Genomic DNA, 20,000 nt, shown 5'->3' on the forward strand with positions numbered 1-20,000 from the left:
AGTCCTAAATCTAAAAAAAAATGTGACTTGTTTTAATCCATCAATATTCAGACGTAAAATTTCACTTCTTAAGACTATACTTTTATTTTCCTTGGTCAGAAATGCACACACACAAAGAGAGAGAGAGAGAGAGAGAGAGAGAGAGAGAGAGAGAGAGAGAGAGAGACTAGTTTTCAAAATGCCCCACAGGTGTCATTTCTTTCAGTCCACGAGTCTGTCTCTCTCTCTCTCTTTCTCTCCCTCTCTGTCTCTCTTATACGGTTCCTTTCCGATCCAAGGGATTTCCATAACGAAGGCAGTCGCCGGTAGGAAAATACTACCCCCCCCCCCCTCCCCTACTTATTCATCCTCTCATCCGCACACGATCTCCCCCAGGGGGCGCCGCTGCTGCACCCCGCATTTGACAGAGCTGCATATAGCCCGGAGCGAATCCCACGCGCGTCACCAAGATGAGAGAAGTGTGGAGGTGATGGTTCCCCTTATTTCCCCCACTACCCATGGGGTGCCTTTGGCCCCCTTAGGAGAAGCCTCTCCCGCCCCTTATAAAAAATATAATAATAAAAACTCCTCAAACAACAGGTGCGATCAAACGTTTCTGCTGCCCACCTATGAGTGAAGATGTGGCACATGCGCACATGTATCAACGTTTTCGATATCGTTAGTTTATTGTGATAAATAGTAAACAATTTCTTCAGTAACATATCTGAATGTCACTCTCCCCAGACAGCTTCACACACAACAATACTGCATGCTATATTATTTAGAATATCACCCTACTCATGGAATTTTCAAGCATAATATTATGAAAATGTCTTTTATTCTCACTCTCATAGCCAGATGTCTTTTATTTGACCTAAGATAAGATTAAACATAATTATTGAAAGCCCATGCACATTTTTCGTATGCCTGTATTGTTACATAACCGATATAAATCGACGTGTTTAAGACATATATAGGAAGAATTGAGGGTTCTTTGTGAGAGTGCGTGGGTGTATGTATGTATGTATGCAGGTATGTATGTGTATCTATGTATCCTGTATATGTATATGTATATGTATGTATATATATATATATATATATATATATATATATATATATATATATATATATAAGTATATATATATATATATAAAGCATTCAGGTGTTACTGAACTACGCGTAATACTCTGCATTTTTATCACAGTAAGCCTACGATATCGGAAAAACTTATAAAAACTCCTGAGAGATGATAGCGAATATGGCATACCAAAACCAAAGAAAAATTTTCATATTACACAGTATCTATATACACACTTCGATGACTCATGCAGCCTCTATGTAAACAAGCACACACACAATACTGAATAGAATTCATCAGCACTAATTTGAAAGCACGTGGCCAAAGCAAAAGTTAGAAAAAAATTTAACTTTGAGAATTCTCAAAATATGAACCTTGACTTTGTTGAGAGAAAAAAAAAAAATAAATAAAAAAAAAACAAAAAACTACCTTAATACGTTAAAGCATCAATATTACACGCGTCACTATTACAATCGTACATCTCACTTCTATATAGTAACCATGACTTTCAACTTCAACTATTGCAATAACACAATAACCATCACCTATATGTATACTGATTTTTTCCATCTGTCCATCCACCTGTGGTGTTTTCGTATGATAACACTGCGTCCCGGGCTTTAAATAGTTACGCATGTGTAAGTTTTAGGTAAATAAAAGGATACCTGTGTGTACATTTGCAACTGAAAAGTGTTTTAATAATTTACAGTATGAGAATTACACCGTTAATATTTGAAATAAGGTTATTATTGTTGTTGAATGTAAGCTGAATGTAACTATCTAAAGCCTGGGACGCAGTGTTACCATACGAAAACACCACACGCCGGTGGACAGATGGAAAAAAACAGAGTATAGCGACTTTGAGGCTCAATGAGCTCCAGTTGCATCAACATTTAAATAAACAAACTTAAGGTAGGGTTTCTCAGCCCAGTAGGATGTCTGTAGTCTTCAAATGCGCTTTATCTCAGTATTTCCTGTTTTGTTTGTTTTTATATAAGAAGTTGAATCATATATATTTTGACACGTATAGGCATGTGATTCACGCATAACAAACTGCAAATGATTAATTATAAGGTTATTTACTCTTGCCCTCGCCTGATTTTCTATAATGGAGTACACTATCACATCACATACGATCTCTCTCTCTCTCTCACCAGCCGAGTTGCCCATTGTGGGGCAAACAAGGCCATTCATCATCTGCCAGGACAAAATGTACCTGTATTGACACCTGTCAATCCCCCGGGGAGGCTAAGTGATCTGTTTGTAGCTCTGCCAGGTAGCAGAGTTATTGAGTGTACAGGCCATTGTTGCGTGTGTGTTCACGCTGGCAGAAAAAACGTCAAGTGTCTTTTTGGAAGAAAGAGGATTCATTAGGCATTAAATGCTACTTAAGAAAAAAAAAAAGGGGGCGGGGCAAATTGAAACTGGAATGTTGCGAGATATGTCTAGCACTAGACAGATTGAGCTAAATAATACCTGGAAAGAAAGCCCGCAGCTGTACTGTCTGTCACCTAAAATTACACATGCATATCTCTGTAGATACATACCTACATATATGTGTATAAATATTTGTATATATATATACTTATATGGAAATAATAAACACATACGGACATGTTTCACTATAATAAATTTCTGACTCACATCGGGAACAAACCCTGTCTTTTAAATGAGAAGTCAGGGCGTTACTAATTAACCCACACAGGCCTCTCATTTAAAAGACCGGGGTTTGGTCCCGATGTGACTATATATACTAACTAATATATATAAATTATATATATATATATTATATATATACATATATATATATATTATATATATATATATATATATATATATATATATATATTTTACATGTATTATATATATATATATATATAAATATCTATATATATATATTATATATATAATAATATATATATATATGATATATATATGTAATACACACATATATATATATACTACATGCATATAAGTTCACTCTCCATTTCATTAAAAGATGAATATGAAAGTCAATGAAAAAACAAGAGCTTGAGAAAAGACACAAAGCTTGTCTCTCTTTGAATTCGGAGCAACCGCCCACCTTCCCCCCCCCCCCCCACCCCACCCCCCCCACTGGAGAGAAAAAAAAGAAGAGAGAAAAGTTCCCCAAAGAGGAGGAAGGAAAAGAAGAAATAAGAGATAAAGATGGCGGAAAAGCGAATGCCAGTGGAGACTTTACGGGGCAAGATGAGGGAAATTATGACCTCAGTTTGACGACCTTATCATCATAATTCCATGGAGTGAGGGGAGGGGGGGGGAGGGCAGAAAAGGAGAGGGGAGCGAGAAAAGGAGTTGAGGGATATGGGGGAAGGAAGAGAGAGAGAGAGAGAGAGAGAGAGAGAGAGAGAGAGAGAGAGTAATATATTCAAAGATCAGGGAGAACCTACTTTCACTTCTTGAGAGAGAGAGAGAGAGAGAGAGAGGAGAGAGAGAGAGAGAGAGAGAGAGAGGCACAAGAACCCCAATTCCTCTTCTTGATTTCGTGTATTCGACGAGTTATACATCTCTTGATGCAATATCAATTCTTCGGTGTCTTATAACACCGGTCGGCTTCCGAAAACGAACAGAAAATAGCAAAACGTACGACACAAAGACATCTTTTGAGTATACACGTTTGTGTTCAACTCTCTCTCTCTCTCTCTCTCTCTCTCTCTCTCCAAATCAGACGATAAGCTGTCTGTGTTCGAAAGACATATCTTTGAGTTTAACGCTGCACTTTCTCTCTCTCTCTCTTTCTTTTCAAAATCACACGACACGCGTGTCTGTGTCCCTCTTACTAAAGATAAGATAGAAAGACACATCTCTTGAGTATGCGTTTACGTTCCTCTCTCTCTCTCTCTCTCTCTCTCTCTCCAAATCAGACGATAGCGCAGTCGTTTCCCGTCCATTTGCATGCGTTTAAATCCCCTTCTTTCCTTGATATTGTTGGTGGGAACTGTGACAGCGGCCCGTTAAAACCGCTCCCTCTGTGCCGCGTTCACATTCCTCAATGTTTCGTTCCGCTTTATGGCGTCCTTCGCCGTTTGCTTATTGGGTTCTTTCCGTGCCAATAAACAACGGCGTTTGGCTTCCCGTGATGGGGAATCTGGGACGCTCTTGCGAAAGCACACTGTCGGTATTTGACCACCCCCCCTACCTCTCTCTCTCTCTCTCTCTCTTCTCTTTCACTAGTTTTTGCCGCTCGTCCGGAAGGTCACGTCTCCCTGAAGGGAATACCTCGCACTCGCAATTGCTTCATCCTCAAAGAGAAAAGGCAGCCGTGTTTCTCCAAGACAGCACAGAAAGCACTAACAAAATGGCACATATACGTGGGCGGCAACGAACGCACAGACAAACGCAGATAAACGCGGGCAGCAACTCAGAAACAAAACGGACGCACGCACGCACACCGTATGGACAGCCACGACAGTACGTATGTATGTATAACCTTGGCACAGGAACGACCGCAGAAGCGGAATCTTCTTCCTTTCCCTTTCGCTCACATCTCCGCGGCCATCAAGTAGCAGTCAAGTAGAAATGAATGAGAATGAGCAAGGAAGGAGAAGACAGAGAGGGCGCTTCTGAGGGTAACATAAAAACTGATTATGGGAGAGAATGTGCTGAAGAAGACGAAACATGCCGCTATGGGGCTCTCACGCTCAAGGTAAAAGACGGAAGAAATGGATGGGGCACAACGAGGAGAAAGAAAATGGGGGAAAAAAATTAAGTTCATTCCCGTTTTCTATTGTTTCTTCTTCACTTATCAGGGGTCGTGTCACACCTTTCAAAATCCTGTTTACTCTTGTCTTCCTTTTCAGCGCTGAAAGACCTGATAGGTCACATTGCTTGGCCATTGGCCTGAATTTCATATTCCTTTTTATTAGGGAGTTGAATCAATTGACGACAATATGAAGAAACAATTTTAGTCCAGTAGGTTTAAACTGTACCTTCAGAGTACAAAGTTGATAATTTAAAAAAACAAACAAACGAGCACAGCACAAGTGCAATTAAGTAAAAAAAAATAATGACCAGAAATTTCATTACATACGATTCGAATGAACCAGCTATATCTATATCTATATATATATATATAACTTTATTTATAATATAATATTAATATAATTATATATATATATTACATATATATTATATATTATATATCATATATATATATATATATATATATATTATATATAGATATACATATACATTATATATAGACCACAGATGTTGTGACAAGGCTGGGTAGAGTCTACTTTAACAATAGGGAAGTATCGAAATAATAAATTTTATCATGAAAATTTAAATTTGGCATGAATCTTACCTTCTGTGAAAGTTAGCCGATTCCCACATTTTGAAGAGGATGATGGGTGAGGCAGTTAGTCAAAATCAGTTCTGCAAAACAAGATAAAGCTTTCTTGCGTGAAACCCAAAGCATTTAGCCTGATCAGGAATCCTTTCTGGATTTTACTGCCAACAAAAGTTGGATTCCATTCAGGGAGCAATGCTCTGATAGGCCGGCAGCAGAGCAGCCATGTGGAGAAAACTGCTTCAATTCAGGCTTCAGCCAGAATGAAATAGAAGAGGCGACCAATGTGCCTTGGTCCAAAAGCCCTAAACACGATATTCACTACAAATAAATGTCTTTATAATACAACAAAAAGCCTACTAAATTACATTAGGTTAGATGATAACCTTTATTTTGTGTTTCCTTTAAAGGACTGGTGCCATCCCCAGGTAATATAGCCTGTTATGTTAGGTTAGGTTAGTATGATATCATTTATTTTGTTTCCATTAAAGGGTGGCCGTCAACCCCCAGCTAATATGGCCTGTTACTTTAGGTTAGGTTAGGTTAGTATGATATATATTTCATGTTCCCTTTAAAAGGAAGCCCCCCTACCCAGATAATATGGCCTACTAGGCCAGGTTAGATAAGTTAGGTTAGTATAATATCCTTTATTCTATTTCCATTAATGGATATGGCATTTCCTGATAGAACACATACATACATACATACATACATACATACATACATACAACATACAGCACACATTTAATATATAGATATATATATAGCATATAAATATAACTATAATATATATATAGATTATATATATATATATATAGACTAGATATAGATTATATATAGGTATATATATATATAAAAATGACATTTATATATATATATATATATATATATAATATAACTATACGATATAAACTATATTATATATATATATATATAGATATATATATATATATATATCTAATATCTATATAAATATATTATAATATATATATAAAGATATAGATATATATAGATATATAAATAAATACAGACATAGTAGATATAATTTATATATATATATATTATATATTATGTATATAGTATATAAAGACATACATAGATATAGATATTTATACTATATTATATATATATATATATATATCTATATATATATTATATAATATATATATATATAAACTATATATAAATACCATATATATATATATATATATATATTATATTATTCTATAAATATATAATAAGATATCTATATATAATATATAATCTATAAATATATATATATATAATTTCTATATATATATATAAATATATTATGATATATATATATATATATAGTATATATATATATATAATATATAATAAAAATTACATACATACATATAATAATATATTTATATATTATATAATAATATATATATATATATATAAATACATACATTATCATTATATATATATATATATATATAAATACATATATATATATCATTATATATATATATATATATATATATACATATATACTATATATATATATATATATATATATATATATATTATATATCTATATATATTATTTATATATAATAATGAATTACTATAATTAATATATATATAATAAAAACATATATTTTGTAATATAAATAAACCATACATATTCCTACATATATTATAATCACTATATTACATATAATATAAGGTATACAAATTATATATTTTTCGTGTTGTTGTTCGCTGCGTTTGTATGTTTTATGCTATATCATAATTATATATCAAGGTATTATATTTTGGGATTTTCGGGTATATATATATATATATATATATATATATATATATATATATATATATTATATATATACCCTACATAATGTGTGTGTGTTTGTATGTATGGTATAGAATATCATAATATATATTAAATATATATAATATAATATATATATATATATATAATATATATATATATTAATATATATACATAGTGTGTAATATATATATATTATATATTATATATATATAAGAATATAATATATATATTATATATATTATACATACATACAAACACACCCACACATTAATCTATATATAATATAATATATATATTTTATTAAAAATTACTTATTATCTATAATATATAAAATGTATAATATATGTTATATAGATATAATAATCATAACTATTTAAGATTATTTAGATTTATTTAGATAATATATTATATATATAAATATAATATAAAATATGTAAATCAGTTCTGAACCCTTTAAATTAAGGCTAGGCTTAATAAAAAAAAAACCATACCCGACGTGGAGCTCTTCCTCAGTTCTATCCAAATCAAAGGCCTAGGCCTAATTAAAAAAAAACAATACCATACCCGACGTAGAACTCTTGATTAGCTCTATCCAAATCTAGGCCTAACTCAAAGGCCTAATTAAAATACAATACCATACTCAATGTGGAGCTCTTGCTTAGTTCTACCCAAATTAGTTTTGAGCCTTTTGAATTAGGCATAGGCCTAATTTAAAAAAAACTTACCATATCCAACATGGAGCTCTTGCTCAGCTCAACCCAAATAGTTTTTAACCTTTTGAATTAGGCCTAAGCCTAATTAAAAAAAATACCATACCTGACGTGGAGCTCTTACTTAACCCAAATCTAGGCCTAATTAAAAAACAATATCATACCCAACGTGGAGCTTTTGCTCAGTTCTACCCAAATTAGGTATTCTGAACCAATTGAATTAGGCCTATGCCTAATTAAAAAAAAAATAACACCTTACCCGACATTAAGCTCTTGCTCAGTTCTACACAAATTAGTTCTGAACCGTTTTCAATAGGCCTATACCTAATTCAAAGGCCTAGGTCTAATTAAAATAAAAAATACCATAACCGACGTGAAGCTCTTGCTCAGTTCTACCAGAATTAGCTTTGAACCTTTTGAATTAGGCCCAAGCCGTTGAATTAGGCCGACATCCAAAAATTATATTATTGAAACCCTGCAACAGTTTTACATTAGTTAACAAACCCGAACGAAATAACTCAAAAGACAATAAAATAGAGCTAAAAAATATAAACCCAAAACTACGACAACTTACGACCACGGAAGCTTTCGTTAGGCCTACCGACCAGGTACGACCAAAAGACATTCAAGACTGGTGTCTGTTACCTTCCGGTGACATGATTTAATAAATGGAGAACGTTCTTACCTCATACAGCCTCGAAGAACGATAAAAGTTGCAAATTATTCATAGAAATGACGTACTAAGGGGGATCATCGCAACTTACCTTACCTTGAAGCGCCGAGCCTAGGCTGAGAGGTCTATCTCTCTCGTTGAGGTTACGCCAAATCGCCTCCGCTATCGTCGATGAAACAGTTGATACGCTTTTCTAGTCCAAATGCGTAATTAGTTGCAATACCGCCGCGCGCTTAATAATTACAAGGTATGCGTAAAAGACGATATCAAAGCGAAGAAGGAAAGACATGCACATAACCAAGCAAGATCACTGCCGCCGAATTCGCAGTTCTGAAAGGGCGTACGCCTTTCAAATGCTTCGATCTGTTTTTATCGAATTTCATTATAATCTATTAATATCTATAAGGAAATGTAAATTTATAATGATAACATATAACTTGTTTTTTAAATGATTATATATAAATAAGACAATCACTCGACAGTCATTACGTGTCAACAACAATAATAAAAGATGTACTACCTCTCACTTTCGAGGAGCGGTAAAGTCTTCTTGTATGCGAAAGATATTCGACAGTTCATTCTTATATTTTGTCGTTATACCGTCGGCGTTTCTTGTGATGCGCAGAAGTGATAAATACAACATATAAGAAGGTAAAACGTATCTGAATTGTTTGATTTAACTTGCAAGGGCAAGTTGCTTAGCGTTCGGGCCGTTCCCTGTTTTACTTGGGCAATATGGCGTGGGAACAGCTGTTTCTTACTTTACGTACTTAGGAGCCAGTATTTATAGGTATATTACAGTTGTTATTTTGCCCGCTATGTGTATGTATTCTAGTACAGGACCATGCTGTAAGTGTAAGATTTTATTCAATAAGATTAAACCCCATTTTGATAGCGACAGAGCCGTAGATGCACTTCCAGGGAAAGGTGCCACATCTTTCAATATGATTTAAGATTTCCCTTCAACCGTTAGATCTCTTAAAAAATTACATGCCATTTCCAGTATCACATGGCAAAAAAATAAGCTACACGTTCCTGAGAGATTTTATACAGGTTAATTTTGCAAGATACAGTTTTATTCAATTTGTTCCCATTAAATATCCAGATATTTAAAACTAAGATGTGGGACCACTGCTTCCAGGCTTCCCGTCATCTCATAACAAAACGTCATATTTGTTTACATTTAGGGCATCTCTTCAAACGTTCGTGGGGCCTAACTGTTAGCTTGGTTGGCAGCAGATCATGTTAGGACATGGCTCCATATACCTGTGGAGCACTGTAGACAGTAGATTTGATATACAATATATATATATTTTCGATGTTATAATGGGTTTTGTGAAAGGACAGACATACATTACAGCCAATATTTGAATGCATGGCAGGTCCCGTCTGACAGCCTCGCCATCACTGTCGAATTGCATTTTTCTGGCCTAAAGAGCATTCACAGCCAAAATACTGTTGCCCTTTCAATACACAAACTGCATTGTTAATGAAAATATGCATGTGTGCAATATCGGTGACACTGAAACAGCTACGTAGGCAGTTCATGTAGGCTACATCATGTTAACGGCAGTCGGCCTTCTCAGCTGAGAGCTTATACCGGTCAAAATTATGGTAACAGCAAATGGGTGAAACATTCAACCCTTGAATGCAATTTACTTTTATATCATTACTTTCTCCGATAAATTCAGCATTCTTGGCTTTTTTTAACTGTTATTAGAGAAAGCTACAGTATTTTTTTACAATCACAATCATGTACAATTATCCAGAAAATAATACAATAACTAGCCCAGCGGTAACCCCCATCTATGGTTACCAACCCCCCCCGCCACCCTCCACCAAGGCCAGGGGCCAGCCGCCATGGGTGCAGCTGTCAAAATTGTCAGTAGACTCGCAGACTGCCCGCGGCCGTTGAGAGCGTAGCACAAACTCGTATTTATATTAGGCTCAAATAGTAATCTCGATACGGGAGGCGTTTATTTTGAGTTGCTCAAGGGTATTGCCATATAAGTTAAAGTTCTAAACAGCGTACAATATTTTTATCTATTTATTGGGATGATCGATCCATATTATTTGATGTTTAGTCATTTGTTACACACATGCTGCTAGTTTCTGTATTATAGACTCGTTGATAAGGAAGTTGAATTATAACATGAAATGTGAGATATTTGCCCTCACCGAGAATTTGTTTAGAGAGAACATTGTATATACCTATTACTTTAGTAGTTGTAATTATGATAATTATAAATTTATACTATTTATATACATATATCTATGTATACACACTTCAGTACTTGCAATCTTCTATATAATATATATATATATATATATATATATATATATATATATGTGTGTGTGTGTGTGTGTGTGTGTGTGTGTGTGTGTCCATACACTTTTACACGCGGGTGAAAAGGGGTGGGAGGGGGGTGACGTAAAAGTAACTGAAAACGACAGATATTAGTGTCTAATCCATAGTTTTCGAGGTTGCTGGATTTACTGATAGCTATGGGCGAATAAGGTATGTTAATCCTTTTGGAAATTTACTTGAACAATACTAAATCATTTCGAAAATTGTCGACGCCTTGTAAATACCAGAGACTATATAGCCATTGTCATATTCACCCCTTAATTGCGTAGGCAGAAATATGAAGAGAGTTTTCTGCATATTTCTACTGTAGTTAAAGTTAAGTATATCTTAGTTTTACCAGACCACTGAGCTGATTAACAGCTCTCCTAGGGCTGGCCCGAAGGATTAGATATATTTTTACGTGACTAGGAACCAATTGGTTACCTAGCAACGGGACCTACAGCTTATAGTGGGATCCGAACCACATTGAATCGAGAAATGAATTTCTATCACCAGAAATAGATTCCTTTGATTCCGCGTTGGCCGAGCCGGGATTCGAACTTCTACTGTAGTAGGTAAAGGGTGAATGTGTGTCTGTATTTCCCAGGAGTCACAACCAATTCGAAACTTCTCAGTGGCGTGATCGGTATGATCTTGGCCCGTCACCTCAGTGGCCGCGAGTTCGATTCTCGAGCATTCCACTGAGGAGTTAGAGATGTGTATTTCTGGTGATAGAAGTTCACTCTCGACGTGGTTCGGAAGTCACGTAAAGCCGTTGGTCCCGTTGCTGAATAACCACTGGTTCCATTCAACGTTAACACACTATACAAACAAGCAACCAATTCGAGGTGAATTGATATTATCCAGATAAATTTCCAGAAGGTTTAATATACATATTCACCCACAGCAAGCAATAAATTCATAAATGTACATATTTATTTCATAGAGACATAGATAAATGGGTATAAAAAGAAACAAGTCAATAAATGAGTAGATACCTACAAACATACACACATACATATTTGCATAGAGGACAAATAAACGAAAAATATGCATGTTTCGTCGAAATCCCCCCGCCCCCCTCTATATTTTTTCCTTTTTCTTTTTTCCTGACGACCGTTTGTTTGTGTTTAGCGTCGATGAGAGAGAGAGGAAAAATGTTACGAAACTGTTTTATGCAAATGCATCAAATAAAAAGAAAAAAAAGTTTTCAGTCAGGTACACAGACACACACACACACACACCATCAAGGACGCTTTGATAATTAGATCTTCAAAAAAAGTTTGTGTTCGTGCGAAAGAAAAATATTTGCCTTTGAAATGTCGCGCACTGAATTCAAACTTGTGTGCACCTGCAGACATTTTCTGAACGGAAGGACAGACAGACAGACACAGAAGAAAAGTACTATTTTTTTTTTTATTTATAACAGGTGCTAAGTATAATAACGGTAATTGTTATTCGAATGTGGTCGTTGGTGAGAAATGTATTGGTCAACATATTGTTAAGAGAAGAAAGTGCTTGGAACTTCATGCAGACAGAATATACTTTATTTATCACAGGTGCTAAGTAGTATACCAGTAGAAGTTATTTGAATGAGATAATTGGTAAGGAATATATTGATCAACGTATTATAAAGAGGGAAAGAGAGAGATCTCATTAGTAAGGAATATAATGATCAACGTATTATAAAGAAGGAAAGAGAGAGATCTCATTAAAATTACGGGATATATTGATCAACTTATTATAAAGAAGGAAAGAGAGAGCTCTCTTTAATTAAGGAATATATTGATCGAGGTATTATAAAGAGGGAAAGTGAGAGATCTCATTAGTAAGAAATATATTGATCAACGTATTATAATGGGTTAAAGTGAGAGATCTCATTAGTAAGGAATATATTGCTCAACGTATTATAAAGAGGTTAAAGAGGAAGATCTAATTAGTAAGGAATATATTGATCAACGTATTATAAAGAGGGAAATTGATGGAGATCTCATAAATTATGGAATACATTGATCAGCGTATTATAAAGAGGTTAAAGAGAGATCTCATTAATAAGGAATATATTGATCGACGTATTATGAAGAAGGAAAGAGAGAGATCTCATTAATTAAGGAATATATTGATCGACGTATTATAAAGTGGGAAAGAGAGAGATCTCATTAGTAAGGAATATATTGCCCAATGTATTATAAAGAGGGAAAGAGAAAGATCTCATTAATTAAGGAATATATTGATCAACGTATTATAAAGAGGGAAAGAGAGAGAGAGAGGCGCGCGCACACACACACACAAGCACGCACAAACAGAAGGCGCTTGGAACGTCACCCTAATTTGCACGTTGTCCCGACAGCATTTTCATAGGCCAGATTTATGGCAGGCTGGAAATATCTGAGGATTAGGTCTCCATAACTCAGCTCCCCCCTGATCTCCCGCATCCAGGAATTCCAATTACTCTGTACGTAGCCCGATGTGTTCGAAAGAAAACACCGCTGTTTTTAAGGGATTATGCCCTTGTTGCAGGAAAGGGTGTATATATAGTAGTACGCGCTCGGCTTGTGTTTACCAGGGCACGCGATAGGTCATCATTATTACATTATATAATATACGTATATATATATATATATATATATATATATATATATATTATTATATACTATACATATATATAGTATATATATATATATATATGTATATATATATATATATCATATATATATATATATATATATATATATATATCTCTATATATAGATATATATATATCTATATATATATATAATAATCCTTAAAAATACATATATATATAATCCTATATATTATCCTACCCTATATATATAAATATATATAAATTATCTCCAGTCTCATATATTATCATCCTTAATATATCTACATGGGATATATGATATATATAATATATTAATAATAGTATACACAACACACACACACAGATTATTTATTTTATAGTTATTATATAGATATATTAGATACAGTATACTTTATAAAATATATTATTTTATATTATTATAGATATATTCTATCTACTATTAGATAACTATCTATATATCTTAATCTATATATATATATACTATATATATATATATATATATATACTATATATATATATATATTATATATAATATATATATATATATGTATATATATATATATATATATCTATATGTGTGTGTGTGTTATACTATATATATATATCCTATATATATATATATATTATATATATATATATCATATATATATGTGTGTGTGTACTATATATATATATATATATATATATATAATTATATGATATATATCTCTCTTTTTGACAGTTGTTCTTAAGTTATCCACCTATATGCCTTATAATCGCGTCTGCAATTACCATTACAATAATAAATGTACGCAAGTATCATTCACAGTCTTTAATTGTGACAGACATCTCTCGACCGGACTAATAATAATAAAAATAATAATTTTAATTTTCAGCTCAAAGCCATATACGTGTGATATACAAAGAATAGACAATAACATACAGTCTAGATACATAAGGTAACATGATAAAATCAAACCCAAAGTTTAATCATATACGACGTCACCACTGCACCGTGCAATGTGAATTCGGAAATGTTGCCTTCACGGTAGTAATCCCATTATAGCGTATATACCCAAAGGTCTTTCATCGGCGTTCATAAACGTCACGGAAGAGCGGAAAAACGCCCCGAACCAACCCTTTGATAAAAGCGAGAAGATCTATTTTGCCAACCCGGAGACTGTGGTCGGCGTTTAACGTGACGCAACACTGTTCATTCCGCTCAATTAATAGTTTCCTCTCGCGTTTTGTTTACAAGAAGACAACAACAGCATGATGTAATTGCTCCTCCCGCCCCCCTCCCCTCCTCCTCCTTTTCAGGTTTTTGATTATATACGTTTTACGCTTTTTTATTTTCGATAAATGATAGGCTTTGGGGGGTGAGGGGCTGGGGGCGCTGTCTGCTTGATCATAGTTGCTGGGTGATGAAAAACTACAATTCTCCGATCACAGTTTTTCCATTCTGTTTTGTTTTGTTTTCCGTCATATTCGTAACTCGAGGTTATGGATGTATCTGTGTGTTTGAAAGTTGACTCTGTAATGGCATTATCCTTCCGCTGTGTTTCTTGATAAAACAATCATGAGTTATCTTACACATTGCAGTAAGCAGATTACACACGCATACAAATATATATATATATATATATATATATATATATATATATATATATATATATATATATATATATAATATGTAAGTGTTTACATATATATGAGGAATGTATGTGACATTCCATACATAAAAACTAAAAACTATGATGTTAATTAAACCAATGACCCAAGGGGTCATATAGGAGCTTGCAGGAGTGTGATAGGCGTTGATAATGTAATGTTGACTAAGCCTTGACGTGTTGTATCAGCGTCCTAATTTGTAGTCATCAAATCCATTGTTGTGTGAATCGTCAACAATGCTTTCGCTTGAGAAACCATGTTGACCTATACCCACAAACCGTGCTACGTGACTTTTGTCTCATATGTTCATCTGTATGTATGTTCCTATGCTGAGCTAAGGTTTGCTCTCCTATGATTTTGTAAATCAAGAGATGTAGTTTCGCAAATACATTGTTAAGTTTACCAACATGAGTTTTAAACGTCTTCGCCTGTATACCCAAAGAAGACAATGAAGAAACTTAGAATTATCATCGCAGTCAATGATACTCCGACGAGGATGGGAAGTATACCAACAGATACTTGCGTGTAACATCGCAGGTCTTAATAACCTTAATAGCCTTGTTAGATAAAGGCGGAGCCCCTACATATATATATATATATATATATAATATATATATATATATATATATATATGTATATATATATATATATAAATATATATATATATATATAATATATATATATATATATATATATATATATATATATATATATATATATAATATATATATATATATATATATATATACCACACACACACATATATATAGTATATATATATATATATATATATATATATATATATATATAATATATATATATATATATATATTTATATATATATATATATACTATATATATTATATATATATATATAATATATATATTGTGTGTGTGTGCGTGTGTCTGTCTGTCAGTCTCTGTTCTCAATTCATAGTACGCACACACATCACCTTACGCCTTCTTCTCTCTTTGTAAGTCTTTGGGGATGAGTTTGCTAGGTACACGTCCTTATCTTGATACCAGAGGTTGGATTAGGTTGGGTTTGGTTGATACCAGAGGTTAGATTAGGTTGGGTTTGTCTTGATACCAGAGGTTAGATTAGGTTGGGTTGGTCTTGATACCAGAGGTTAGGTTTGGTTGATACCAAAGGATGGGTTTGGTTGATACCAGAGGTTAGGGTTAGTTGATACCAGAGGTTGGGTTTGTCTTGATACCAGAGGTTAAATTACGTTGGGTTTGGTTAATACCAGAGGTTAGGTTTAGTTGATACCAAAGGTTGGGTTTGTCTTGATACCAGAGGTTAAATTACGTTGGATTTGGTTGATACCAGATGATAGATTAGGTTGGGTTTGGTTGTTGGATAGAGTTTTCCAGTTGATCACCATACTTTAGGCCAGGGTTTCTTAATCTTTTGATGGCTCCAGACCCCCCAATAAATTGCCCAATACGGTTCAGTACCCCTTTGCTGAAGTCTACTTAAGTCCGGTTTGTTGACAGTATAACTTAATATATTTAGTTTGATACTTGCTTTAGCTATGAATAGCTAGGAATAGAACATACAAGAAAATCAAAGGCATTTATAGTTTTATATAGTTATTGATTTAGAAAATGTCCACATGTGTGCATACACACATTAAAGTCAAATATATTTACAAATATCCAGAGATCAAGTCCCATACCCCCAGCAAGTGGTTCTTAAATACCCCCAAGGGGTATGAATACCCCTATTTAAGAACCCCTGCCTGCTTGAGGCAGTCTGTGGTTCACTGATGTCTGTAGCCACTAAGATTAAACCGATTCTTCGGGACAGAGGCAATATATAGTAATCAAGCTTTCTTTCAGTCTCTCAAGTAACATGGTCATAAAACGCGCCTGTGCATATGCATTCCCACGTGATGGAATGCAATGTGTATCCAGATGTTTTAAAGCCTGTTTGAGAGTGTGTGTGACTCGGTGAGGGTGTTTGTGTGCAACAATAGTATAAAGCGGTAATAATCTCCACGCTTATACCTGCGGTCATCTACCTCGGCGGCCAAAGTCTCTCACCGCTCTGATGGTGTCTGGAAAAAGTCTGGAACGGTTTGTTACATCACTGGAGCACGAGATTTGCCGTCTTGAACCTATTCTTCTTTTATCGCAATGCGTCACCGTTATGTCTTTGGAAGTATTGCGTGTGATTTCATACATTATTTTTTTATATGAGATTTCTGAGGCGAGTTCTTAAGTCTGCTGAGAAGAAGAACGCGAGGAGGTAAACGACATGGGAGGAGGAGGAGGAGGAGGCCGTAATGGACAAGGTAGTTATAGGGGGATGAGGGGGACTGGAATGGGAGGGGTACCAGCATAACAGGGGTGGGGGGTGTATTTGTATAGGGAGGGATCTGTGTGTGTGTGTGTGTGTCTGTGTGTATTGGAAAGAGAGAGAGAGAGAGAGAGTTCGTCTCTTGGGCCCGAAGCAATCCCAACTACCTGTGGCTCGTGTAAGGCCTGGCTTTAAATTCAATTATTCGGTTGATTGCATAGGCGATGCTGCAATTGATCCTCTAATTGCAGATGACCCTTAGGGCATGTCAGAGGGAAAGGTGGATGCACGCGAAAGGAAGGAAGGAAGGAAGGAAGAAGCTGGGACAAGGGAGGTCTGGGAGATAGGACAAGGGGACGTGAGAGGGGGAAGGATACTGGGAGTGGAAAGATGGAGGAGATTGTGTGTGTGTGAGGGAGGGGGGGGGGCGGTTTAATGGGTGAGGGAAGGAGGGAGTTCTAAGGGGTTAGTCATGACTGCATGACCGGAGAAAGCTTTTAATTATCGTTTGCTTCGCGATCCTGACTGATTGATTGGGCGCTTTTAATGAATGAGAGACGAATAGCAAAACGAGGTCTACTATTTACCGATGATTGTAGGGTTGAATGAGTGACTGACTTGACCAATTAAGAGATTTGGCACTGTAATAGCTAAGCTTATTAAGAGCGGTACGGACGAATGAATGAATAGGACTGACTCTGTGTGTGTGTGAGAGAGAGAGAGAGAGAGAGACGAACAACGCCCTTTATATCAAATGCATAAAAATATTTAGTCGAATAAGTATGACATGACCTTTATCCGGATTAGGACAGGACGAATGGAACAGAGTTGACATTTACAGAGTAAATAGTTACATAAATTAAGGGTAGGTAATAGCAAAGCTTATTAATAGCGATACGGATGAATGAATTAATAGGACTGACTGACTGTAAAAAGAGAGAGAGAGAGAGAGAGACAAACGAGAGAGAGAGAGAGACGAACAAAGCAACTTATATCAAATACAACAATATTTGGTCAAATAAGTATGACATGAACTTTACCCGAATTAGGACAGGATGAATGGAACAGATATGACATTTACAGAGTTAATAAATGCATAAATTAAGAGTAGGCGGTTGTATTCAATTTGTTATTTTGACAGCAAATACTATCCAGATTTGTAAGCATGTCACCTTTTAAATCTAGAATTTTTTTGAATTTTTAAAAAAATTAATATTACAATTCTCTTCATAACTTTAACGTCGTTTCGAAAGCAAACACTCTTTTTACACCTCTAGAACTTAGCGATTTTTATAAATGCCAAGTGTCTTGAAATGAGAATTTTGCTTAAACTTTACATTTAACGAATGAGAAAATTCTGCTTCTGGATTCGGCATACCTGCGGAAAAGTGAGGTAATTCTGGATGAGAGAGTATGTACTTTTTTTTCTGCCTTGATGGCCGTATCTTCATATTTGTTCAATAACACACCTGTTGAATAAGAACATCCAGGTAGTATATTGCACTAGGGAGATGGATGGATGGTAATTTAAAGCATTTTAGAATTATACCAAAACAGTAATGCTGATGAAAAAAAATAAGACTATAAAACAATACTTTTTTCTTTCTTTTAGACTACTGCACCATTTCTCATCCGGTAGTGGAATAGTAGTACCGTCGGTGCTCTTGATGCGGTGCACTGTAGGCATTAATTAAGGTTCTTTGCATTGTCCCTTCGGTCCCTAGCCGCAACACCTTTCATTCCTTTTTATTTATTGTACCTCTGTTCATAGTCTCTCTCTCTTTCACATTCTTCCAACAATTATTGCAACTTGCAGTTGCGATGTTTTCCTCTTGTTACACGTTTAAGACCTTACTTTCAACTGCCCTTTCAGCTCTGAATGACCTCGTAGGTCCCAGTGCTTGACCTTTGGTCGAAATTGTATATGCCACTTCAACACCGTTTTCTAAAGATAGCTAAAAGAGTCCTAGGTTCCTTTAAGTATATCCCAACTCGTCCAGTCATCGGTTTTAGAAATATATGAATTTTCATTAATCTGCCACAAAATTCTCTGGAATTTTCGACTTTTTTTTTTTTTTTTTTTTTTTTTTTTTGGTGGGTCGACGAAGCCTCTAAAGCAAATATGGTTAGGTTTGTGATTTTATACCAAGAGCGCTTTTACGTTTAAAGCTTCTGAGAATAAATGTGCTTTCTCAAGTAAGTCCCAAAAATAAAACATTCTCTCTCTCTCTCTCTCTCTCTCTCTCTCTCTCTCTCTCTCTCTCTCTCTTTAATTTTTTATCATGAGTATAATGCAAGATCTGCCTGAAAAATAGATAGGTTGTGAGGAATAAACAAACTGGAGGTAGAGATGAACACAGAACGAGAAAGACAGGTAGATAGATGGAGAAAGTGAGGTACAAACAGATAGATAGATAGATGGAGATAGTGAGGTACAAACAGATAGATAGAGATAGATGGAGAAAGTGAGGTACAAACAGATAGACATATAGATAGACAAGAATACAGAGAGAGAGAGATGG

General features: G+C 34.7%; 1 long non-coding RNA gene across 1 annotated transcript in view; it reads right to left on the reverse strand.

Annotated features, from left to right (window-relative positions):
• Positions 1 to 8,878, reverse strand: part of LOC135214626 (uncharacterized) — a 441,347-nt gene extending 432,469 nt beyond the window's left edge. Inside the window, exon 1 of the long non-coding RNA XR_010314445.1 lies at positions 8,668 to 8,878. This is a non-coding gene — a long non-coding RNA (uncharacterized LOC135214626). The remainder of the gene's footprint in view (positions 1 to 8,667) is intronic.
• Between the last annotated feature and the right edge of the window lie 11,122 nt (positions 8,879 to 20,000).

Source organism: Macrobrachium nipponense, chromosome 46, assembly GCF_015104395.2.
Source record: "Macrobrachium nipponense isolate FS-2020 chromosome 46, ASM1510439v2, whole genome shotgun sequence".
NCBI classification, from domain to species: Eukaryota; Metazoa; Arthropoda; class Malacostraca; order Decapoda; family Palaemonidae; genus Macrobrachium; species Macrobrachium nipponense.